At 41.6% G+C, this 26,850-nt stretch overlaps 1 protein-coding gene across 1 annotated transcript in view; it reads right to left on the reverse strand.

The window, feature by feature from the left end:
- Nucleotides 1-24,805, reverse strand: part of PRR16 (proline rich 16) — a 150,011-nt gene extending 125,206 nt beyond the window's left edge. Inside the window, exon 1 of the mRNA XM_079995801.1 lies at nucleotides 24,711-24,805. The gene's annotated coding sequence lies outside the window, so the exon portion shown is untranslated. The remainder of the gene's footprint in view (nucleotides 1-24,710) is intronic.
- Nucleotides 24,806-26,850: the final 2,045 nt, after the last annotated feature.

The following is a 26,850-nucleotide window of genomic DNA, read 5'->3' on the forward strand; positions in this document are numbered from 1 at the left end:
GAGAGATAAGAAAAAGTTGGTCAATGTTAAAAATGGGTAATATAAAAAATGGTGCTATATAACGAAGGAATGGCAAATGAGATGCCACCGAAAAACTGTGAGGAACATCTGAAGTGCTCTGATGAGAACTACAGAAGGGGAAACTAGGAATCTGTGTGTGCAAAGAGGAGGAATACAAGTGGAGAACAGGACAACAGCTTCCAGGAAACTGGAAAAATACCACAAGGAAATAGGACCTGGATAAATGAAATGAAACAGCTGTTATAGAAAGATAAGAAAATGCAATGGGTAAGTTTGCTTCTATCTTCAAAGTATCAGGACTTCAGAAATTCAAGGAAATGGGAGGTGGGATCATTTATTAAGGTAGAATCCTCTGTGGGATTCAAGCTTTTCTCCAAACATAACAAGATGTGTGTGCAGTTGTCAGAGAATTACATTATAAATGTATTCAACTTCATCACAAAATCCTGGAGAAGGGTCTTAGCTCAGTGGTAGAACAAATCACTTGTATGCAGAAGGTCCTTGGTCCAATGCTGTCACATCACCGAAGCTCCCACCACTACCATCCCCTCTGAATTTCTGAAGACGCACAGAAGAGTCACGACTTTTCAATGCTGAGAATACTGAAAAAGCTTCCTAACAGAATAGTTCTATTTAGACAAGGCGGCTCAGTAACCTGCACCTTACCTGATGCAAAGAGCAAATTACTAAAATATTATCAACATTAAATATTTATTGTCACATTCTAGGTTTTTTTACTCTTGCACAATCCTAAGAGGCATTTTGGAGAGCAGTGGCTTGTATTGATTTGTAGTAAAATTGACTGTAAAAGACTCTTTCACATGTCTGCTGGGGATCGTATATTTTTCAAAAAAGGTTACAATTGCATAATTTTGGTTCTCAGTGAGACTTAGTAAATTTGCTACACTGTATTCGCAGTCATCTTTAAACAACGATAGTCATTCTGACTGCATTGAGTTGCCCCGAAATCCCCCTCAAACACTAATTCCATCATTGAAAATCCAGACGTATGGCAACCCTAAATCAGAAGTAAATCCCACAAAGACTTCAATCATTTGCACTTAGTTAGAAGTAAGTCCTACTGAACTCAGTAGAGCTTACTTCTGAATAGATATGTATAGCATTTTGTTGCTGCTTCAGTATGGCTCTTTCCCAAGAAAGTATGAATAATTGGGTACAATTCTCCTACTGACTAATATAGTTCATTAGATGACTCCCCTCATTATAGAGCTGGTATACACACACATACAAAGACAGGTGTGCATATTTCTGAGGCAACCTGTAATTCCATGTTGAAATTTCGAGTAGCAATTTGAACAGACATTGAAAAATATTGGTTGATTCGTTGACATTTTTTCTGATGTGCTCGAAAGATCTTTAAAGGACAAAACGGCCATGATCCAAACTGCCTTCCTGCAGATTGTCTTGCAAAAGGCGACGGAAGAGTCAGAACAGGCAAAAGAAAGTACACACTTTTGGATTTGCCCCCGCATGTTGTAGCGGCAGCTTTAAACTTGTATGGCTTTAAAAGAGGATTAGGGAAATTCATGGCGGATAAGTAAACGGCTACTAGCTATGAGGGCTGTGTTCTGGCTGTGTGTCAGAGGCAGCATGTCTCTGAATGCCATTGGATTTGAATCACAAGTGAAGACGATGCTGGACTAGATAGGCCTTTGGCCTGATCCGGCAATTTCATTATTGGGTTCCTAAAAGTATCAAAAAGCTCACCCAAAAAATCTGTTTAATGAATACTCGTTAAGTATATCTTGTACACAACATACCATTAACAGCTGTGATCTCATTAGCTTACAGGAGCTAAGCTAAGCAAAGTTACTGCTGATCAGTAATTGGATGTTTGAGACACTGGTAAAGCAACCCAGATGATGAAGTGTTTGTTTCAGTAGCTTCTTAGTTGTCACTTTTACAAAGCAAGAATCAATACTGCATCTTGCAGCAATGCTAATGAATCATGTCGCTGCCAGAAACTTTTTCTGAAACCTGCATGTGCGTAAGCAACCCAAACTCCCTCTTTTCTATGTGGGTGATTTTAAAATAAAATAATTATTTTTAAAATGCTTTGGAGCAGTGCACAGGACTTCACAATTAATCATGATATATATTGTATCCAGTGCTAAGGTAAAGGTAAAGGTACCCCTGCCTGTACGGGCCAGTCGTGTCCGACTCTAGGGTTGTGCGCTCATCTCGCTTAAGAGGCCGGGGGCCAGCGCTGTCTGAAGACACTTCTGGGTCACGTGGCCAGTGTGACGAAGCTGCTCTGGCGAGCCAGCACCAGCGCAGCGCACGGAAACGCCGTTTACCTTCCCGCTATAAAGCAGTACCTATTTATCTACTTGCACTTAGGGGTGCTTTCGAACTGCTAGGTAGGCAGGAGCTGGGACCGAACGACGGGAGCTCACCCCACCGCGGGGATTCGAACCGCCGACCATGCGATAGGCAAGTCCTAGGCACTGAGGTTTTACCCACAGTGCCACCTGCGTCCCTGTATTCAGTGCTATTTCTCTTGAAAAAGGGGTGCTGGAACTCATCATGAATGCTTCCCTTGTTCTCTTATAATGGCAATGGCACCCACGTCAGAGGTGCCAGAACTGAGTTCTGGCAGTTCCAACTGAAAAAAAGCCCTGATTTTATTAGAATTATTAGTATAAATTTTCTAATACAATCAGGGCTTTTTTTTTAATTTACAATTTAAAAATCAATAAAATTCCACAATTTAAAACGGGAGTAGGAAAGATCTCGAATGGACTGTATAAAACTTGCCAGTGGATGATTCTTATATTCTTGAGCTATGTAGCACCATTAGGTAAGTACACTGAACCAAAATGGATCTTACATTATTTAAAATGAAAGAGGGTAATTTTTGTTTTAAAAAGGCTTCTTTGAGACCTACATGGTGAAAAGTGGGAAATATTTTTAAAAACTTTTTACTAATAGCAATCAGGTTTGCTTTTCCAAATTTGAAAAGGACACAGATTCACCTTAGGACAAAGGTAAAATCACAAAATACAGGGGGGATAGGTAAAAGAAAAGGTAAAGGATCCCTGGACAGTTAAGTCCAGTCGAAGGCGACTATGGTGTTGCAGCACTCCTCTCACTTTCAGGCCGAGATCCACAGACAGCTTCCTGGGTCATGTGGCCAGCATGACTAAACTGCTTCTGGTGCAACAGGACACTGTGATGGAAGCCAGAGTGCACAGAAACACTGTTTACCTTCCCACAGATACCTGTTTATCTACTTGCACTTATGTGCTTTTGAGCTGCTAGGTTGGCAGGAGCTGGGGCAGAGCAACGGGAGCTCACCCTGTCATGGGGATTCGAACTGCCAACCTTCTGATCGGCAAGCCCTAGGCTCTGTGGTTTAGATCACAGTGCCACCCACGTCCCTTTTACAGGGGGAGTACCAGAGGGTGGCAATGGCAGAATAGCCCTTTTTTAATTGAATGCACACCCCCAAGCATCCCTGTTTGGCACTTTGGCATAATTTCACCACAAGGCAAAGACATTTTTGTTTTCCCAGGCATTGGGCAGCAAAAATTGTATGATATTTCACTGTTGTTGTTCTTCATATGCTTATGTGATTTTCTGTAGGGAGCGGGTGGCGCTGTGGTCTAAACCACTGAGCGTCTTGGGCTTGCTGATCGGAAGGTCAGCATTTCAAGTCCATGCAATGGGGTGAGCTCCCTTTGCTCTGTCCCCCATCCTAGCAGTTTTTTCAACATGTCTGCAGACAAACACTAGCTCCCTCGGCCTGAAGCGAGATGAGCGCCACAACCCCATAGTCAAGTTTGACTGGACAAAACCATCCAGGGGTCCTTTACCTATGTGATTTTCTCACTTGTAGCTTTATTTGGTTACATGTTAAGGGATCTGTTACTTTGTAGATTTTTTTTTCTTGTTTGACTTTGCTGTAAACCACCCTGAGCTTGTGCAAAAGGCTGTATGTTAAAACATCTAAATAAATACTGGAGACACAAAGCACTTGAACTTACATAAGAAACCACAAGATACAAAAATAAGTGTTTCATTGTGGTAGCCTTAAAGAATTATAAGCATCCAAAGACAAGCCCAGAAGAATGCCTTATCAACAGTTCATTGACGGAAAGTCTCCACAACTCAACACAGAGCATCAGCCTAATATATTAGTAAAACATAAATATCCCTGAGTTTCTAAAAGTGTCAGGTTTTAAATAGCTTATGTTGGAGCCAGAAGGGCCATGAATAGATTAACTCTGTTATTTCCCAGCTTTTAAAATCTTAATACCCTATCATAAAATATACACTGAAACATCTGCTTGGAAATTTGGCGAAATATCCTGCTTTGTGTTGACACAACAGGTACCTATTTATGCCCCACCCAAAGCCTCTTATTCAGAGATGGCCATTAGGTGGTGTGAGGAAGCCACCTCTGGCACTTGATTTATCAGCAAACTTGTTACTTTTAAATTTATTATTTTTGAATTCTTGGTTTTGGTGACAGATTCATGAGGGATTTTGTGCCTCACTTGATAAATAACTTGGCCAGCCCTTCGGTACTATGCAATGGGAGCAGGGAGGTGCAAGAATTTGCTATTCCACCTTTGGCACCAAAATCTATTGGGACAGCCTTCCACTTATTTATTGGAACTTTATTGTACTTGTTTATTGTACTTAGATATTGACAAAGGAGATATTTGTGGGGGGGGGTGTACATGTATCCTGCAACCCTTTGCACACTTACCTGAAAGTTGCGTGCTGGAAATGTAGGTTTGCACACTTAAAGTTGATTAAAGTGACCCACCCAACACAAATTCCACTTTACAAAACTTGGACTTTTTGCAGCTCGGAAAGTGATGAGAAAATGCATTAAAAGGGATGAGACTGAAGGTCGATTGATAGGAAAGTGTATAGCCCCTCCACAAGCAAATCCGGATGAATGCTCATTGTCATATAAACTTGCCACAAACAAATTAGAACGAATGTTCAATAAAGAGTGGACATAATCTAGCCTCCCCAATGTGCAAGCAAATAAGGATGAAATCTGGAGGTACCCACAGGCTATACTGCATGTAACTTGGAGCCGGAAGAGATAAATAAAACCATTTTATTTTTTTTTAGCAATGATGACTAACTGCAACCTTTATGTTCAGAGGCATGATCATGGTTTTTGGGATGGAGGCAACTAGGAAAGGACTATTGCCTTTATTTCTTGTTTGTGGACTTCCTGAGGGCAGCTGGTTCACTGCTATAGGAAACAGGATGATGAATTAGGTGGGCCTTTGAACAACTCATGGAAAAAAATCTACACAAGCTGCATTAAAATGAGTGGCGGCTGTGCAAGGTTTCCTTTTATTACAATGGAGCCCACGTAGGAGAATTTCTCAGTGGATTGTGTATGTGTGTGTATTAATTTTAAAAGGACCTTAATTGACAGAAACATCTCTTAAACATCTTGCCACTGGTTTGTTTTTGTTGACTGCATAACTGTCAGCTAGCAAACGTCTTCTTTTTCTCCCCAAAGAGAAATTGGTTGGTGTCAGATGCAAACTATTTCCTGTGAAAAAGTATCCTTTTACCACTGGCATTCACTTCAGTCATACATTATTGCAAACATCTGGAGCTCTGCAGAGAAACCCAGCCTGGATTCCATCCAAAACCAGCACAATCAGGGCAGGCGGAGGGGGGGGGAAAGGATTGAATGGGTAAAAACAGGAAAAGGATGTGGGAAGGAAAGGTAAAACATTGAATTGTTATTGAGAGAAGAGAGGGGAAACAGAGTTTGTTCTCCTTAAAAACAAACACGGTAGATAAACATGCCATCTCTTGTATTTAGTTCCTTTTGCATCATTCACTGTTAGAACAGCTCGTGGCAGCAGTATGCACAACATAAGAAAAGGATTCAAACATACCCTTTCCATTCACTTCCATTCAGCTTCTTTTTCTATGCGTTCCCAACATCTAAATCATTTTTAAAGATGTCATGCAAAATTCACAGGAATTCCTGTAAGGGCCACTTTCTGCAAATGACGACTAATGAATGGAAATTCCCTTCTCTGAGAATGCACATCACATCGCGTCTTGCAAAGTGTTTCCAGATGGGCGTTTATGGTGGGATCAGTGCTGCTCATGCTTGTTCCTCTCTCATGCAACAACACTGGCAACGAAACACCACCCTGCATTTCATTTAACCCAGATTTACCCATTCCACAGGAAATCTTGAAGGTTCTAAAAGCTTGTTGCCAACAACCCATTTGTGATATCTAAATCACCCATTTCATGTTGTTGTTGTTTAGTTGTGTCTGACTCTTCGTGACCCCATGGACCAGAGCACGCCAGGCACTCCTGCCTTCCACTGCCTCCCGCAGTTTGGTCAAACTCATGCTGGTAGCTTCGAGAACACTGTCCAACCATCTCGTCCTCTGTCGTCCCCTTCTCCTTGTGCCCTCCATCTTTCCCAACATCAGGGTCTTTTCCAGGGAGTCTTCTCATGAGGTGGCCAAAGTATTGGAGCCTCAGCTTCAGGATCTGTCCTTCCAGTGAGCACTCAGGGCTGATTTCCATTTAATAGAACCATAGAATTGTAGAGTCGGAAAGGGCCCCAATGATCATCTCTTCCAAGCCTATCTGTAGTAAACCTGATGCTCTCCAGATATTCCATTATTTCTGAGCACCGACCATGCTGGCTGTGGTTAATAAAAGTTGGAGTCCATCAACATCTGGAAGCTCATGGGTTCTCCAGCGCTGATCTATGGAGACCACTATTTACATGTTACAAGTAGGAACAAGACCAGCAACACTTGAATATGCCTTTCAGCACAGTCTCCTAAATCCTACATATTGGTCAGGCAGTTAAATCTTGCTTCAACACTGGTGCCAGGGCAGAACCTTCTACTGCACCTGAAGGCAGTGAGTTAGCTCATTCTGGGGGGGGGGGGGGCACAGGACAGGACATCTAATGGTTGCTCCCTGACTGTCAGGGGCTGGACTGAGGAGGAATGGTGGGGACTGCCCCCTTTCCTTCCTGCACTTTCCCGAGAAGAAGAGTACAGTACAGTGGTACCTCGGGTTAAGTACTTAATTCATTCCGGAGGTCCGTTCTTAACTTGAAACCACTTAAGCACCACTTAAGCTAATGGGGCCTCCTGCTGCTGCTGTGCCGCCGGAGCACAATTTCTGTTCTTATCCTGAAGCAAAGTTCTTAACCTGAAGCACTACTTCTGGGTTAGCAGAGTCTGTAACGTGAAGCATATGTAACCCAAGGTACCACTGGATAGATTTAGAACAGTGGTTTGCAGAAGGTCATGGCTCAGAGGCTGCAGAGGAGGGAAGCTGGGAAATATTGAGAGAGCAGCAGGAAGCAGCAGCACCAGGGAGAGACAGACAACAGACTCAGTGTCTCTAGAAAGTGTTCCTGACCCCCCCCCCTCCCAGGACCCGGCATGCGTTTTGAGAGGTAGAAGAGAAAGCTCAGAGGCAGAAAGCACAGATTATCCAGCACAGGGGTGATGTAGAATAGGAGGAACTGAGGCAGGGCCAGATTTAGTTTTGATGAGGCCCTAAGCTACTGAAGGTAATGGGGCCCTTTATATGTCCAGCTGTCCTTTGTCAACAACAAATTGTCGCTTTTTTGTGTTGAATATATGCTATATGGTAATTTAGGGACCTAATAGGTATCTAAAGCCATCTTACTAGATTCAAGTAGGTAGCCATGTTGGTCTGCCTTAGTCAAAATAAATTTTATAAATTCTTTTAAAAGATAGTTAAAAAGACACGTCTTAAAAAACCTAAAAACTCCCTTAAAAGAATCAAGTCTTCAAAAAAGTTATATGATCTAAGAAAGACTTTAAAAGAATCGGTCCAAAAGAATTTTAAAATTATAGTGTAGCACCTTGGAGACCAACTGAGTAGTTTTAGGTATAAGCTTTTGTGTGCATGCATGGAAGTGTACATCAGTTTTTTCCCCTTTAATTTTTTGGGGGGCCACAAGAGAGTGGGGCCCTAAACTTTAGCTTGTTTAGCTTATACGTAAATCCAGCACTGGACTGAGGGGGTGGAACTTTACTTGGAGTGCCATTATCTAAGAGAGACCGCATTCCTTTGTCTCTCTCTGTGAATACTGAATAAACTACTGGGTAAGAACTCTTCTTGTTTATCTGCTTCTTGGCATCCCACCATGGGAGGAATAGGATTCCCTGAAACCTGACACTAACCTTCACCAAAAGCCACCACCTCACTCTGACTCATGGTAGGCCTGGTCCTGAAGGTGTCATTTAGTAAAAGGGATATATTTATGTTATATAATGTACCACTGCAGGGAATTTGAACTTAACTACTCCTATAGGCACAATTCATCTGCCCATCACATGAAAATGAGATGTGTCACAGGGATTTACAATCGGGACCAAAATTAATAAATTCAAGTCCTTATTTATATGCATTTTAAACACAGAATCTACCAAGACTAATGCTTCTACTAATGTTATTACGTTCACACTTGCCATAAGTAAACACTGTTTTATCTATGGAGATGTGAGGCACTTTGATGCTACAGAGGTGCCCTGCATTTTTATCAATGTTGTTCATGTTGCTAAAAACAGATTTTGTTAATGTTCCGTCTAGTTGTGTTAGTATTTGAGGTTATGTCCTTCCATTTTAAACCAACACAGAATGGTTCTGAGAACGTTTCTGTGGCAGCAATAATTTTTCCTATCTGGACAGAAATAGCTGGATCTCATGGTTGTTGGCCCACCCTCATTCCTAATAAGCTCTTTAGCAATGAGGAACTATTTCTCTCTCCCTCTCAACATGAGATGAATAGAGGGTGAGCAAGTGCAGAAGTATCACTGACATTAATGCAGGAGCAGAAACTCATAAAGTTAATGGAATTTAATGTACTATAAAGTGGTAGATGTCAAAATAGCCCCACAAATCATAAGAGTCTCTTTGGTCCTGGACATACTCTGTTTTTCAGTTCTGCAGCAGGGGTAATGCATATCCCTAACTTTTAGTTAAAATTATAATTGCGGGGTGGTAACCAACCTACTCATTGTCTGAAACCCTAGGATGCTGCTGCCAGTACGTGTAGACAATACTAGGCTAGATAGACCAATGATAACACTCGGTATAAGACAGCTTCCTAGGTTCACCTGTTGAGATCTGATGGACAGCAGCCTCTCCCAAGGGACATACATTCAATGGAAAGTTCCACAGAATCATAGAATTGTAGAGTTAGAAGGGACTCCATGGTCATCTAGTCCAACCAATTGCAAGGCAGGAATCTTGACTAAAGCATCCATCATCTGCTTAAAAACATCCAATGAAGCAGAGTCCACAACCTCCTGAGGGGGTCCATTCCACTGCCAAACAGCTCTTACTGCCAAAAAGTTCTTCTCAATGTTTAGTTGAAATCTCCTTTCTTGCAATTTGAATCCATTGGTTCGGGCCCTACTATCCGGAACAGTAGAAAATAAGCTTCCTCCATCTTCCACATGACAACCCTTGGGATATTTGAAGATGGCTATCATATCTTCTCGGGGACGCAGGTGGCGCTGTGGGTTAAAGCCTCAGCGCCTAGGGCTTGCCGATCGAAAGGTCGGCGGTTCGAATCCCTGCGGCGGGGTGCGCTCCCGCTGCTCGGTCCCAGCGCCTGCCAACCTAGCAGTTCGAAAGCACCTCCGGGTGCAAGTAGATAAATAGGGACCGCTTACCAGCGGGAAGGTAAACGGCGTTTCCGTGTGCGGCTCTGGCTCTGGCTCTGGCTCTGGCTCTGGCCAGAGCAGCGATGTCACGCTGGCCACGTGACCCGGAAGTGTCTCCGGACAGCGCTGGCCCCTGGCCTCTTAAGTGAGATGGGCGCACAACCCCAGAGTCTGCCCGTACGGGCAGGGGTACCTTTACCTTTACCTTTATCATATCTTCTCTCAGACTCCTCTTCTTTTTGAGGCTAAACATACCCAGCTCCCTCAACTGTTCCTCATAAGGCTTGGTTTCCAGACCCTTGATTATTACGATTGTTTATTGAATTTATCTTGGTTACCACAAAAATGCACCCTGAGGCGTTGCTATTGGCATTTCAGGAGATGTTTCACTGCAATACAAATGGCAGCCTCTGAGAGGGGATTTTTTTTAATTTAAAAAAATAATAATTACACAATGAAACAGTGTACACATTCATTGCATTCATGAACTTTTTAGTTTGGCCCTAATACTACTGTGGTGCTGTTGCATTTGCCATTTTTGTTTGGCAGATCAAACTACTCTTCCTACAGAAAATCCTGGTGGAATGCTACCCTGACCTGTAGTAGTTACAAACATTTATCTTCATTCCAGTTTAATATCTTGAAAGAACAAAAGATGGCTCCTGCTAGATACACCCAAATGTCCATTGAGTTCAGCATCCTGTTTTCTACAATGGCTGATAAAATACCTATGGGAAGTTCCAAAGAGGAGTATGAGGGCAATCGCCGTTTCCTGCTGTTGTCCCTCAGCATGGTGCTTCTTGTACATTAAGAGTGTCATTGGAGCAGTGCGGGATGTACAGTTTGTAGCTTCACTTCTCTCAGAGAATGGCAATGGTGAAATTTTGCCTCTTAAGCAAATCGTAATGACACTCTTCAGTTCTGGATCTGAGGAACCATTACATAGGCCTAAGGCTTCCAAGGAGATGCAGGCCCCATATTGTTTAGAAAGTTGGTGTAGAATAATACTGGGGAAAGGTTTATCCCACTTCCGAATAACAGATATGCAGCTGTCAACATTTAACATTGGTATCATTTCTTCTGTACAGTACATAGTCTATATCCCGTTCATGAAGAATGATGATGTGGAAATCGTAACGAAAGTAAGAAGTGCAAAGAGATCAAAGCCGAATATGGAAAGCAGTTCTTTTTGAAATATGGACGAATCCAATCTCAGAGGTGATTTGCAGGGCATGTATATCTACACCCCACTGCTCTCACCTTCAGGTTATCAAACCTTGTCAGACTTGTTCATATCATCTCCAGGAGCTGATGTTTGAAGAAATCATCAGCAAAATGCATCTGAAGGAACAACGTCTTGCATCCATCCCACATCTTCATGAGAATAATGTTTGCCAAGAACAAGAATCATGACATCAATGGTAAGATTGTCTTACCTAACAGGAAGAGATGTTTTATGAATATTTTGCATTTGATGCATCTTTCGTCATGAAGACACAATCATACGCAAATTTGCTTGTAAAGAGATGGCTCAATGGAACTTATCTGTTCAATCCAGGCTGTTTAGGAATATGTCTCCCATGTGATTTGCAAGCTTTAATATGTATACCGCCTATAATATGCAGGGGGGAGTGAAATATTCTTGCAGTATATTTCATTTGTCGGATAAAATGTAAATACCATGCTAAGTCTGGAGTCTTATACCAACTTCCCTGTGTCCAGGGCAGTTGTCTACCAGCTCCATCTGGTACACAGGCTGAGACCCTACCTGCCTGCAGACTGTCTCACCAGAGTGGTGCATGCTCTAGTTATCTCCCACTTGGACTACTGCAATGTGCTCTACATGGGGCTACCTTTGAAGGTAACTCAAAAACTACAACTAATCCAGAATGCAGCAGCTAGACTGGTGACTGGGAGCGGCCGCCAAGACCATATAACACCGGTCCTGAAAGACCTACATTGGCTCCTAGTACATTTCCAAACACAATTTAAAGTGTTGGTGCTGACCTTTAAAGCCCTAAACGGCCTCGGCCCAGTATACCTGAAGGAACATCTCCACCTCCATCGTTCAGCCCAGATACTGAGGTCCAGCTCCGATGGCCTTCCTGTGGTTCCCTCACTGCAAGAAGTGAGGTTACGAGGAACCAGGCAGAGGGCCTTCTTGGTAGTGGCGCCCACCCTGTGGAATGGCCTCCCATCAAATGTCAATGAAATGAGTAACTATCTGACTTTTAGAAGACATCTGAAGGCAACCCTGTATCAAGAAATTTTTTGATGTCTAATGTTTTACATTTTTTATGCGCTGTAAGCTGCCCAGAGTGGCTCAGGAAACCCAGCCAGATGGGCGGGGTATAAATAATAAAATGATGATGATGATGATGCCTGGGACTATGCTCCATTGAACTCAGTGGGTCACAGGGCCAGCCTGCTCATGAGGTGGGCTGAGGCAGCCACACTGAGCGGCAGAATCCCATGGGGCAGTGCCCCTGTGAGTGCCCTTCCTGCCCCTGCCACCACTATTGGAGAAGCAAGGAGAAGTAGCAGCAGTGGCTTCCACCAAGGTCTTGTGAGATCTCACAGAACTCTCATGAGATCCCCACAAGCTCCCCCATGATCTCTCTGGAAGCAGCTACTGTCATGTGACCCTGGTAAGCGAGGCTTCAGCTGAGGGGTAGTGGGGGCACCTTCCCATTTCACCTCAGGTGGCAAAACAGGATGATCTGTCCCCGGTGGGTCTTATTTCTGAGTAGACGTGTATAGAACGGCACTGTAAATGTGATCAATCCTCATAAACTACAGACCACACATTTATGATTATGCTCAGTTTGTCTCAGAGCTGTTAAATAATTTCCGACCTGTTTTAATTTGATTTTTGTGTGTGCCCGTCCTCGCTGTTTATCCACTATTGGAGAGAGGACATATTAGCAACTGTGACACTGTAATAGGATTAAAGTTCATTTGGGTTTGCCCAGCTAATCTCACTGGTGCCTAAAGGAGACCTAATCAAAATTATATACTGTATATTAAGTTGCCTATAAACGCAGACTTGCCATGGAGAAATTCAGTGATCATTGGAATCCATTCTTACAAATACGGTATTAGTTAAGAGCTGGTGAATTACAATAACAACCTTATAAAGGTAAAGGTAAAGGTACCCCTGCCCGCACGGGCCAGTCTTGACAGACTCTGGGGTTGTGCGCCCATCTCACTCAAGAGGCCAGGGGCCAGCGCTGTCCGGAGACACTTCCGGGTCATGTGGCCAGCGTGACATCGCTGCTCTGGCGAGCCAGAGCCGCACACGGAAACGCCGTTTACCTTCCCGCTGGTAAGCGGTCCCTATTTATCTACTTGCACCCGGAGGTGCTTTCGAACTGCTAGGTTGGCAGGCGCTGGGACCGAGCAGCGGGAGCGCACCCCGCCGCAGGGATTCGAACCGCCGACCTTTCGATCGGCAAGCCCTAGGCGCTGAGGCTTTAACCCACAGCGCCACCTGCGTCCCTAACAACCTTATAGAATATACAATTTTGGGTTTTTTCTCCCTCCCTCTTTATCTTCCCTTCTACACAGGTTCTGTTTATCTTTTTCTTTCTCTCTCTTTTATTTACATCTCACCATTTCTCTTTTTCTTTCTCTCTCTTTTATTTACATCTCACCATGTCTGGTGCACATATAGTTATGTACTTTCTGAACTTTCAATAAAGATGTTTTTAAAAATTGAAGAATTTTTAAAATAAAAGTTAAAAATGGTTGATAATGATACAAGCTAAATTAGTTGACCACACTTGATACGGGCTGTGTCTTCTGACGATCTGACATTTGATCAACCCGTATCAAGATGGATCAAACATAAGAATATTTTCTCTATATTGAGCCTATTATTTTATTGCATAAAATCTCCAAAATCAATAATTCCCTCTTTTTGCTTCATTAATTTGTCCTGAGATACCAAGTTTCTGTCACATAATCACTGAAGAGTTTATTCAGGATTCACAAATTAGATTTGACAAATATTTATATCGCAAAATATGCCAGGACCTCTGAGGACCTTGTGAAATAAATAAGTAGATACTCATAATGAATTATTGAATCCTGATGAAAAGTCTCTCTTCCCCAACACTTGCATGTGCATGAGCTGCTGCACATAAGATATTCCCTTTAACAGATGTGTCAGTAATCTGTTCTGGGGATGGGGTTTGAAATGCTTTGACTCAATGGCCCCACCCCTTTAACAGGGTCATCAGCACTGTTGCAGCCAATAAGGAGCTTTTGTTCTTCCCATACATCACCTTTGTTTGTGGATAGTGCAGAAACTTGTTTCAAGACAAGCTTACCTTTCCTGTACTTAGGTGTGATAGTACAACAGTTGTCTCTGGCTTCTGTTCATGATATGGATCAATCTCAACAAAATGTATTTGAAATGGAATCTTAAAATAGGCGGCCAACAACAAATACTGCTGCAAGACATATCTTAAGGCATTTGCGATAACATTTTTGTGATGGGCCTTTTGGGTTTATTGTACTATTGACTAGATTAGCATCTATACAAAATAAATAAAATGAATTTCAAAATGCATGGCCTCCCTCTGAAATGTAGGACACATTTTGATATACATTTCAAATGTATATAGCCCACAGAACATTGGCATCTCTGAACAGATGACTAATTTCCCCTGCAACAAAGTCTAAACAGACTCTTGAGTGATTACATAAAGCTGGACTTATTCCTTTATAATTAGTTTTGCTGTATGTCATTTAAGGGCAGATCTCCTTCCCCTTTAAGATCTCAGAGAGCTTATCTGTGCAATCTCTTTTGGAGTCTCAGCATTCACGATAGTTCTTTGGAAGCAAAGCACAGTCCAGATTTATTTTATTATATGAACTAATAACCTTTCTATACCACCCAAGAGCTGAAGCTGTCTGAGTGCCTCACAGAAAAGAGGTTAAAAGCATAAAATACAATAAAATTACAACAGATCACAATGTAAAATTGAAGTGCAAATTAAAGCAGACACAAAATTAAAGCAAAGTAAAACAAAGAGTAATCTTTGCAGTGCAAAGATCTAAAAAGCAGGAGCACATCTTTTTTAAAAAAATTAAATAAAAATGGAAGGACTAAAAAGCATTTTCAGAGTACTTCCATAGCTGATTTCAAATAATTTCTTTTCTTTTCAATCAGCTTTTTATTAAGGCTTTTCATAATACATTACAATAAAAAGCAAACAAATCTAAACCAAAATAAAAACAAACAAAAGAGAAAAAAGAATGCAAATTCCTCTTTCACAGGTAAGTCTTAACGCTTGTCGCTCCCAGATTGTGGAATGCTCTCCCCAGAGAAGCTCACCTGGTGCCAACATTACACGGCTGAGTTTTCTTTCTCTGTAGCCAATGGGGTTCACAGCTACGTAGGTGTGCTATTTTACACAGCTTTGCTCCTGGATAAGCAGGTAATAGCTGCTTCTAGGAGTGCACTTTGCAATTACATGTGATACATCAGCTGTACCCTTTCTTGGAGAGCAGGGACTCTGCAACTTTCATCTGCGCCATTGCATTTTCACAGACTGAAAGCTGCAATGCATTCTCTGTGGAGTTGCCACTGAAGACGGTACAGAAACTTCAACTGGTGCAAAATGATGCAGACAATTTCCTAGCAAGTGTAAACCCAAGAGAGCACAAGACACCAACTTCTCCAGCTATGCAACTTCCACTTAATTAACAGTGCAATTCTCTGCCTGCCCTCAGAAGTAAGTCCTGCTGAGTGTAATGGGACTTACTCCCAGGTAAGTGGGTGTACCATTGCAGCCTGGTAGTAAAAAAACAATTCCCATGGACCAAACCTTTATATCATCGCATCTTCATTCTTTTCAATAGGCATTCATTTTTAAACAAATCAGACGACCCTATTTCCACTACTTCGTCTGGCTGAAAAAAAATTGTAATGGACTTTGATCCAAGTTGAGAACTGTTCATTGGGCAAAGATATCTCCACTCACTGGTGTGGACATTCAGTCCAGGCAAATTAGATACAGCAATGTTCAAATGCAGTTTGATACACAGCAAAAAAATATGAATGACCTCACTACATTTTAAGCCAGTAATGTGTACACAGCCCCAGTTAGAGAAACACCAAATTGTTATTAGGGTGTTGGGTGGAGAATCAGAATTGTTTTCCCCCTCTTTAAGGGTAAATAAGGTGCAAGAGCTTACAGATACAGTTTAGAACTCAATGTATACATTCTACATACTGTATATAATTATATATATATATAATTTTATTAAATTTTCTGTTTTACTATTTAGAGTATTCATTTAAACAACCTTAAAATATCCACAACTTCCCTTCTTCTCCATTGTTCATTTTGCATAGCATAAATCCCTTCAGTATTCCATTATTACTTCCATCAAAACTTACTTACACTGTTGAATTTATCTTAATGCTGCCAACGTTTTCAAGTGCACACATTCTAAATCCTTCATGTAATGAGGAGATGGGGTGAGCATGCTTGCTCTCTTCCCCCTCCTCTGTCACAAGCGCCATTGTTCTCCACACATTTGGAACCTCATTTAGGCTTCCTGTGTGATTTACAACCCTGGAAAACTGGGGTTCTAAAATGCACAAGGAGCCTACATGAGTAGAAAAGCCTCCCTCCTCCAGATGTTATCCCTCCAACTCACATAGGGCAATGGAGATAGCCCAGGTTGGAGGAAAGTAGAGCTAGCAAATTTAACCTCACACTGCCTCGTTGCATGAGGGATTTAGAATTCTTGAATAGGGATTAGGGCTCCTGCGATTTTGCAATCCCAAATAGAGAACAGAGGACCTAAACGTCAACAAGAGAACATTTAAACAAGCAAGTTCTTCCATAATTCCAGCCAAATCACAGTTTTAAACATTGCAATTGAGTGCTGCAGATTGAACAGTTTCATATATTATGTTGCCAAGCTTTTTCCCCGTTCCTAAATTAATTGCAAAGTACTGTAGTTAGAGTAGTTTTTGATTTTTGAATTAATAACATCTTACACTGTTCTTGCATTGCCCATCCATTTTGTTTATTTTTGCTGCAAACTAGTAAGTCCTCAGTGTTCCAGTTCTCTAGAATCGTATTTGCATTGATTGAAACTCTCTCATTTGCACAAAAGAGCAATTGAAAATTAATTTAAAAACACATTTGGTTTCACATATGTTTTCCATAAAGCTGTTATTTTAAATGGGCTTAATTAGAGCAGTTTGTCATACTTACTGGAAACTGGCATAGTGATGTGGTTTCAGCCACAAAATTTAGGCAGTGATTGGGTAGGGGGAGAAAGCTATGTCCTCTAAAAATGTGTTTCACAATGTTCATTGGCAGTTGATTGCAGAGCATATTCTATTTAACTGCCTCTAAAAATGTGTAGATGCATCCATGTGCCATTTTGTCTTACAAGGGCCTGCACAAATTATCTTGCCTTTATAAGGTTCAGGAATACTTCGAAGTAGCGCATTATCTAATCCAGAAACTAGGTAGTGCGGTTACTGGCACCAGAGCTAGGTAATTAAGCCTTAGCCTGGCAGGCTCCTCTAGAATTTTTGCCTTGCAGCCTAAGGGCCCACAGATAAGGGGGTAAGCTTTAGGAGAGGATAATAGGAATAATGCATGAAACACTTATTGTTTCTTAAGCAGAATCATTGTAAATTTATACAGGGAAAACAGGTAGAGAAAAACGGGATTCCACACCTGGTGGCAAAATGTTATATCGCACATACAAATAAATCACTTTTTCTTCAGCAGTCTAGCTGAGTCCCCAGATTTACAGAAGCTGTCCCGGTTTCTGATTTGATCCTGGAATGTCCCGCTTTTCCTTAGGATGTTCCTATTTTCATCAGAGAAATGTTGGAGGGTATGGAGTTATGTGACCCTCAAGCCAAGGACTTAAGTAACTAGAGAACCATTAGAAGACATTTGAAGGCAGCCCTATATAGGGAAGTTTATAAAAAAAATAATCATCATGTTTTATTATTTTTTTATATATGTTGGAAGCCGTCCAGAGTGGCTGGGGCAACCCAGTTAGATGGGTTGAATAGGATATCCCTATTTTCTTCGGAGAAATGCCGGAGGGTATGTTGTAGCTCTGTGAGGGATATAGGGGCCTCCTAAAAACTCCCAGCACTCAGGAGTCTTCGGTGGAAGGAAAGCCATGACTGTTAAACTGGTATGAGTGCTTTCAATGTATGGAACAGATTCCATTTTCAAATGGAATGGTGTGATGGCTATGGGTAGTTATTAGAGAAGTACCACCCTAGTTGTATGCTTTCTGCAGTTGCCAGTTGGATGTGTGTGGGGAGGTGACCTGGTCGGCTCCTGAGCCTTTAAGCAAGGACTGATATGCAGAAATGGTTAGGCGAACTGACATGCACATTTGAGAAAGGCTACTCTCAAAAATGAGAGCACCCCTGAAAGAATGCTAGCCAGCAGGACAGAAGGAAACACTTTGTAGAGCTGAGCTTGCCTCAGTTCTGTTAGTCCTTGTTGCCTCTGTCAGGAATTCAGCCTACACTTGAGTAGGACCCTGGTAGAGACACATGCCCAAATGGCATGTTCCCTCCTTCCTGGTCGATCGTTCGGGAGCTTCAAAAGCTTTATTCAGCCCGAATATCACAGCGACCGATGCCAACCAACACCGGCACACTTAGAGATCAGCACAGTTTGCACACCTTGAGTGACAGACCTCAGCAACTCAGCATTTTGGCTAATCTACTTTATTTACATATAAACACACACAGAGCTCTGCAACATGGCTCCCTCTCTCTCTAGCATCAGACAGCAAAGAGAAAAAGAACAAAGGACAATATTCCCACTTCATGTAACACGGTAACACAAACATCCTGTCTCCATCACTTCCCACTCTGTGGAGTCAAAACATATACCGTCATGTGAACAATCCTATGACTGAAATCATGGTGCAGGAATTCTAACAGCCTCTGCCCACAATTTACCTTGGGACACAGGGAGGAAAGGCCACAGGTGGTGTAAGTTTTCCCACATGAGACTGGGACTACCAGTCCTGGAATATCCAGTTGGAAGGATGCAATTTTGATTGGGGTGCTTATAAATGTTCAGCTCCTTTAACAATGACCTTACATCACTCCTGCTGGTTGCTATATTGGAAATTCATGGGAAAGAGACACAGTGCCTGGTTCAAAAATTGGTAAACCTACCATACCAGTTGTGTCCTGCTTTTCCCATAGAACTGGAAGCTTTAGTGCCAAGTTGGCTGTGAAGTGATGGCAGCAATGGCGGCAACAGCATCTGTTTAGGATGAAACTCTGAAATGTAAGTAGCCAAGGGACATTGGCTCTGTCAGAGAGAGATAGTAAGCCCCTGATAAGAAAGGTACAAATGAAATTCCCTCATCTAGGGCTCTATAAAATAAAATAAAAAGCTGAGAAAGAGAATCATATTTGGACTGCAAATGGTCAAAAAGATTTGGCTACCTCTTCTTGTGCTTAACTTACATCCAAGACTGAGGAGGGGAAGCAGTAACAGGAGCAGGAAGAAAAATGCTTTAAGTCAGGCATAGGCAAACTTGGCCCTCCACCTGTTTTGGGACTACAACTCCCATGATCCCTAGCTAGCAGGACCAGTGGTCAGGGATGATGGGAGTTGAAGTCCCAAAACATCTGGAGGGCTGAGTTTGCCAATGCCTGCCTTAAATCCAGATCAGAGGCATACTAAGTCAAAACTTTCTCTTAAAAGAAGGAATAGGTGCCAACTCCCTGGGGCCCTGGGTGCCCAAGCACCCACAAATTCTGGTGTCAGTGCCATGTACATTGCATGGCTCTTATGGTCCTGGGCACCCATGGTCGCACCCATGGTATGCCTGACAGGAGGCATAGAGTTGACAGAAAGGAAAATTTATACTTTGAAAAAATCTGCACAAAAAAGATTAGCAAGTATAAATTCTGAATGTTCCAAATTGTAATGCACCCCCATTTCCTTAGATCTAGGGGGTGAGGATCTGCCTTTTGAGTCCTCCATCTTTTCTTGGAAATCCTCACTCATTTAATGATATAATTCTATAATTTTGAAAGCCCGGTTGTTATTTTTACAGCAGCTTCTCATTGCCAACAAACAATACCCATTCTTGTTGCATTGTTACAGGTATATATAATCTCCTCTTTGGAGACTCATAGATAAGGCCAGATTAACATATTTCTCCCATTTTGTCAAAAATTGTGCTTCATTTGGGACTAACTGCTTCTTATCCTCACTACCCTCCCAATGTCTTCTTTGTATTAGCTTGATTAAATTCATCCTTAGAATAATGTACCTGCTGGATCTGTTTACCTCTGTAAATATTTCCAATCAATGTTGCCGCGCCAGGGGCTTCCTGGGGAGTTTGCATCTTACTTACAGATTTTAACAGAGCACCAGGGTCAACCCTTTCCTGTGTACCTGAATCTATTTGAAGAAAGGCACCAATCACTGCAATTTTATGGCATACCTTGGGAGAAATTTGAATCTGATTTTGCTTTGATGAATGATTGCTATAATGCCTTTCACACCCAAGATGCAACAAATCTGAGACAGTGTTCCCATTGAGTAGTTTTTAATAGGTGACAAAAAAGATGTAAGAGATAAATTCTCTTCCTTATCCTGAAACTGAATTAGGCCATTCAGTTCTCTATTGACCATAACAGGAGCCATAAAGTCCAATAATCTAATAAACTTGTGATTCCCTATTAAAATTTCATAATAAAAAATTAACTGCCTAATTTATTTAAGATGTTGAAACAATTTATGGACAATTTCACTAGTCAGCATACCTTGTAAGTTTAACATTTCCAGATTAGATACCTCCTGCATTAATATTTGCTGCGGAGGACTATTTTTCTTTCCGACAGAACATTTCCATGGGCATGTCTGCAAAGGTGGCTTTGCCTTAGCAGACAGCACAATTTTTTTGTGATCTTTCCTACCTACAAAGACTTTGTGCCTCCTGAAAATCTGGCCCTGATAGCTGGAGAACCCTCCAGAACAGCACTGGATATGATGCAAAAGACTGTCATAAGTAGTGGTGCCCTAATTTGTGCAAGAAGACTTAAGGTGGTTGAGGTAAAGTCACCAGTGAATTCAATCCATATTGTTCACCTGGAAAAAAAAAAAAAAACCCACACATACACATTTGGTGAAGTTTATCCATTTCCTGTGAATATAGCTGGTATCATTATGATTTACATGCAAATACTCTAGGATCATAGTGTTGTCAATCTGACTGGAAATTCCTCTGAGAGAAAAAAAATGCTATTTACATTACAAGATTTCAGAGGTAGAAAACAATCAGAAACAGACTGCGTCAAATTCACAGGGAAACTAATCTGAAGGTGCAAGAGGCCACTACTTTACTGATGCTAACCAGGTCTCTATCTGGTCAGTGTCTGAACATCTCCTGGAAACAACATTTATAGAGCCTTGATATAAAAAGTGGGATATAAATGTGCATGGAAAATAAATATATACTTCAAGAGGAAGACAACTGTCCCCGCTCCTCCACATGCAGCTGCTGGGTGACCTTGGGCTAGTCACACTTCTCTGAAGTCTCTCAACCTCACTCAGCTCACAGAGTGTTTGTTGTTGGGGTGGAAGGGAAAGGAGAATGTTAGCTACTCTGAGACTCCTTAGGATAGTGATAAAGCGGGATATCAAATCCAAACTCTTCTTCTTCAAGTTGGCTCCTACAAATGTTCATTGCATTCTTCGAAGAATCACAGTAAATGAAAATTAAATCACTGTAATTCATTCATTCATTTAATTTCATTTGTTTATTATATTTATCTGCCACTTTTCACACACATGAATCACAAAGCGGCCTACAGACAACAAATAGTGGCATAGTAGAATATCCCAATTGCAGCATAAATCATACAAAATTATTAACAAATCATCACCAAAACAATGGCAAATCACCAGTAAAGCAACCGCCTTCTATAAAACACTACTAACAAAACAACTTAAAAAATAAGCTAAACAGCACAACCACAAGAAAAGTCATATTCTAAAATTCACAAAGCATTACATCACTCATAATCTAGAAAACAGTATTAACCACATTAACAAACTAATTCACACACACTCTTTCTCTACTCCCATAACTCATACTCTTCCATTCAGCTCATCAAAAGACGCATACACATAATGCCCGTAGCAGCAACAAGCCTTTGGCTGGTCAGCAGAGAGTCCCATTCCTCTCTTGAAACATCTCCCTTATGAAGGTTAGAGGGTGGGGCAAGGCAGGTGGACCAAAAGCTGAAGTTCTATTGGTCTAATTAAAACCAGAAGCATCCTATTAACTACAAGAACTTGGAACATGGATCATCGTTATCTTTTTTATTATTATTTGTATGCCGCCTTTCCACAGTTAAAACAATGCTCAAGGCGGCTTACAATATGAAAAGATTTGCATGATTACAAACATAGCAAAGTAGTCATAAAAATAAATAATAACACATTAAAAACTACATAACCAAACCGAACCATTTCCACATAAAAATAAAGATACAAAAAGTTGATATCAGTAATATCAGTTAATATCAGTAACAACAGCAAAAACTCTGAACAAAACTCCCCCCACAAATACCCCAGTCCTTGCTGGGCAGCAATTGTAGCAACAGTTCTTATGAGGCCTGTCAGGGCCTGCCCTGGGCCAGGTGGAAAGAGGCAGGACCGGGGCACTCAAGCAGGGGAGTTTTCCTGGGCAGCAGCAGCAATGGCAGCAGTCCTTATGAGGTCTGTCAGGCCCCGCCTGCATGGGGAACCTGTGGTCCTCCATAAGTTGTTGGAGTCCAGATCCTATCCCCCCGATCATTGGCTCTGCTGGATGCAATTGTTGAGAGCTGGAGTCAACTGGAGGGAAACAGACTCCCCATCTCGGACTTTGTTGTTGTTTAGTCGTTTAGTCGTGTCCGACTCTTCGTGACCCCATGGACCAGAGCACGCCAGGCACTTCTGTCTTCCACTGCCTCCCGCAGTTTGGTCAAACTCATGCTGGTAGCTTTGAGAACACTGTCCAACCATCTCGTCCTCTGTCGTCCCCTTCTCCCTGTGCCCTCCATCTTTCCCAACATCAGGGTCTTTTCCAGGGAGTCTTCTCTTCTCATATGGTGGCCAAAGTATTGGAGCCTCAGCTTCACGATCTGTCACGATCTCGGATTTAGAAGGTTTCTTATTTTGACTCCCCTCTCCTCTGATACCTGACATAATTTTTAAAAGTAGAATAAACGACCCTTTCTCAATTTTTTAAAAAACCACACACCTTAAAATGGTAGAACTACCATTTTCGCTACTACACTAACAGCTTTGAGTTGCAGGTTTCTGCATGTAAGAGAAAAGATGGGAGTCCTCTGCTGCAGACCATGTAAACCAGTTAATTGCTGAGAACAACCTAGCCTTCCCTCTTCAAATCGGTCAAGCAACTAACTTAAATAGTCAAGCAGTGGGTTCTGCAATTTGGAATGGGATTAAACTAGTCTTTCCCCTGCTACCTCCTCCCCCAGAAGCAGCCACCAAACATCCATCTTCCAGAGCCCACATGCGGAAAGAGGATGCTTAGTTAAGGTTCCTGCAGGGGCGTATGGTGAGATGAGCTGCTTTGGCAGCCAAGGGTATGTGAGGAACCCCAAGAAAAGCATGGCCCAAGTTCCCACACTTCTGCCTGAGCATGAGTCATATTCAGCACTTGTCTCGATTCTGTTGCCAATGTCTTTGATTTATATGACAAAGTTAGGGGAAGCAGCACTGGGCAGCATATAGAAATTCTTTTGATGAGCATCATAAAGCTCACAAACACAGCTACATGTCAGTGAAGGAACATACGCCTACTGGCAGGCATTTGATACATTTCTACAAATAACATTCTGGCAGGTGACACATCAGATGTGGGGTTTTTTGCCTGGTGATGGATGCTGAGTAGAAACTGGAAATATTTGACTCCAGAAAATGATGTGATTGTTGCAGGGGGCAGAACAAGAAACTGCTGGTACTGCAAATGGATTCAGCTTAGGTTACTTCAGGAATACAGTGCAATTTCAATTAAATTCATCCTCAGTTGTTTTTGCATTATAGGTGTGGTTCCTTCATACGGTCCTTTCATTTTTTATTTTTTTATTTTACTGTTTTATTAAATTTGATTAATAACATAACATTATTATATGTATTCTATAAAACAAAGAATACAAAACAAAATTCATTCCTACTACAATGCATAACTACATAACATAAATATATATGGTTTCTGAAAAAAGGCTTACATAACAAAATCACTTCAAAATACCATCCAGTTTACTTTTTCTTTTTTTTCTTTTCCTTCCCCCTCCCTCCCGACTCCAACCCTCCCCCTCCCAATTTCATCCCACAAAACACCCACAATTTCCCAGGTTTACAGGGTTGCAAATGGATATTTTTCTGGAAACAGTTAAAACAGAAATTAGCACTAGACTTCCACTAGGTTACACTAGAAGCGCCTTTTACATTGTGTGAAAGATGACATAAAATGTGGAAATTAATTGGTAAAGAAACATCAGGAATATCGTACCCTCCAACATTTCTCTAATTAAAATAGAGATGTCCTGTTTCTTCTTCTTCTTCATTTTATTATTTATACTCTGCCCATCTGATTGGGTAGCCCCAGCCACTTTAGGTGGCTTCCAACATATATTAAAATGTAATAAAGCATGAAACATTGATAATAAATCCTTCCCTATATAGGGTTGCCTTCAAGTGTTTTCTAAAGATTGTATACTTATCTCCTTGCCTCAGGAGTCGCATGATGCCATACCATCCAACATTTCTCTTGATGAAAATAGGGATGTTGTAAGGAAAAGCGGGACATTCCAGGATCAAATTAGAAACCAGGACAGTTTTTGTAAATCTAGGACTGTCCCTGGAAAATAGGGACACTTGGAGGGTCTGGAATATGGAATAAAGTGCCATCTGACTGCAGTCATATATTCAGATGACTTCTCACTTTTGGTAGTGGCTCTCACTGCAGGAGAGCACCCAAGAACAAGACACCTCTCGCCTACCGGTGGTTTGTTCACTGCCAATCTGTTTTTTCAGCATTTGACCCTTACATATTTCCTTGGTATGGAACGCTGAGACTGTTCACTACAAAACTACAAGCCGAAGAAGCCAATGGAGCTGTGTGGAGGTTCTGGAATAGACAGTGTGATTGTGAAGTCATGCTTCTAGAAGCAAGGTCCTGTCTTCTCATTTTCAAAATTAAGTGATATGGACGTTTTATAATTAGATCAAGATTTAGAACACAGTGACCAAGTGCCAAATCAGGCCAGAATAAAATATCTAACACAATTTTCTGTAACATGATCGGACAGCTTGGCTCTTCCCAAAGGCATCTGTATGCATACACAAATTCTTAATGATTTTTACATAGGACATCACCAAAACTACCAACAGATCACAGGACACAGAGAACTGACCTATGATTTGGTGATGGTTTTGTGGGAAGTCTTAGTAAAGAAATATGAGGATCCATATGGAACTGTGCCGCAGATCTATGGTCATTTGTTTTTGCTTGTTCGTTTTGTGCTCTGGTAGTCAGTGCCGAGAGTCGTGGTCTTTGGTTTGATGGTGGCTATATGAGAAGAGAAGACTCCCTGGAAAAGACCCTGATGTTGGGAAAGATGGAGGGCACAAGGAGAAGGGGACGACAGAGGACGAGATGGTTGGATAGTGTTCTCGAAGCTACAAGCATGAGTTTGACCAAACTGCGGGAGGCGGTGGAAGACAGGCGTGCCTGGTGTGCTCTGGTCCATGGGGTCACGAAGAGTCAGACACGACTAAATGACTAAACAATAACAATAAGATTTCAAGTTTTACTGGATCTGACTTGTGTTCTTATCTGCCCATTGCATATTCTTTAATCTCTCTCCCGCACTCCATTCTCTCTTTCTCCCCTGACTCTGTGTCACCCCACTTAGTCACTTTTCCCACCTCCTCCACAAGACTTCCAGATCATTCACCTTGCCCTTTTACTCCCTCAGTTTCTCCATTTTTTGTTGAGCTCTTCAGGTGCCAACCTGAGTCTTGAAAAGGACATAAAGCTGAAAGGGGAAATGGGATATGTTTCTCTTCCAGTTTCCCCTTCTAGCCCTAGGTAACTTTCAATGGGAGCTAGGAATTATCAAACCTCACCACCTTGTGATTCCTTCAGTGAGGAGGGACCCAGAGGCTTCATAGGCACTAAGGGAAGTCCTCAAAGGTACCATTGCACCATTAGTGACCCCAGGTCTACACCCTACAAAAACATTTCTTATTGCTTCACAGTTAATGAAGTTACTTCCATACTAAACTGAACTGAAAAGCAGCCAACTTGAAATATCACTAGATAATGACTTTGTAATTATCCCCCCCCCCTCATGATGGGGATGGTGTGAAACTACAATGTTTCAGTTTTGTTGATTCTTCATTTTGTTCCACATCTTACAACCAAAATCCCCCTTGAAGTATTTTTAGGCAACAATTGGAAAGTATTTCTACTTCCACTCAGTAACAATTCTCCAGTAAAGCTAAGAGTTACAAATTACAGCATATTTATTTTAAAAGTGGGATAACGTTGAAATCAACTTATAGTTAATAGAACTGTTGCTAACATATATGTTGTATTTTAAGGATTCATTATCAAAAGACAGTTTATTTACTGAAGACTTAAATTACAAGTTAATAAACCTGAAAATTCTTAAGGCAATCAAATAAGCAAATACAATTGCTAGGGACAAGCTAATACATTACCAATTAGTGCTGTTGTAATTTGCACAGAAGATACAAGTAGGCACAGTCCAGGTACTACTACTACTACAGCAATTTATATCCCATCCATATGATTGGGTTACGCCAGCCACTCTGAGCGGCTTCCAACAAATTAAAACACAATATGACATTAAACATTGGAAACTTCCCTATATGGGGCTGCCTTCAAACATCTTCCAAAAGTCAGATATTTATTTGCTTGACATATGATGGAAGGGTGTTCCACAGGGCAGGCGTGACAACTGAGAAGGCCCTCTGCCTGGGTAAAGTAAAGCAAATTTCAATGTCATTTGTTAAAACTAAATGTTTCAAGCTCCTCTATTGACCTCAATGGGCTT

This window comes from Podarcis cretensis (assembly GCF_951804945.1).
Source record: "Podarcis cretensis genome assembly, chromosome: 11".
In the NCBI taxonomy this organism is placed as follows: Eukaryota; Metazoa; Chordata; class Lepidosauria; order Squamata; family Lacertidae; genus Podarcis; species Podarcis cretensis.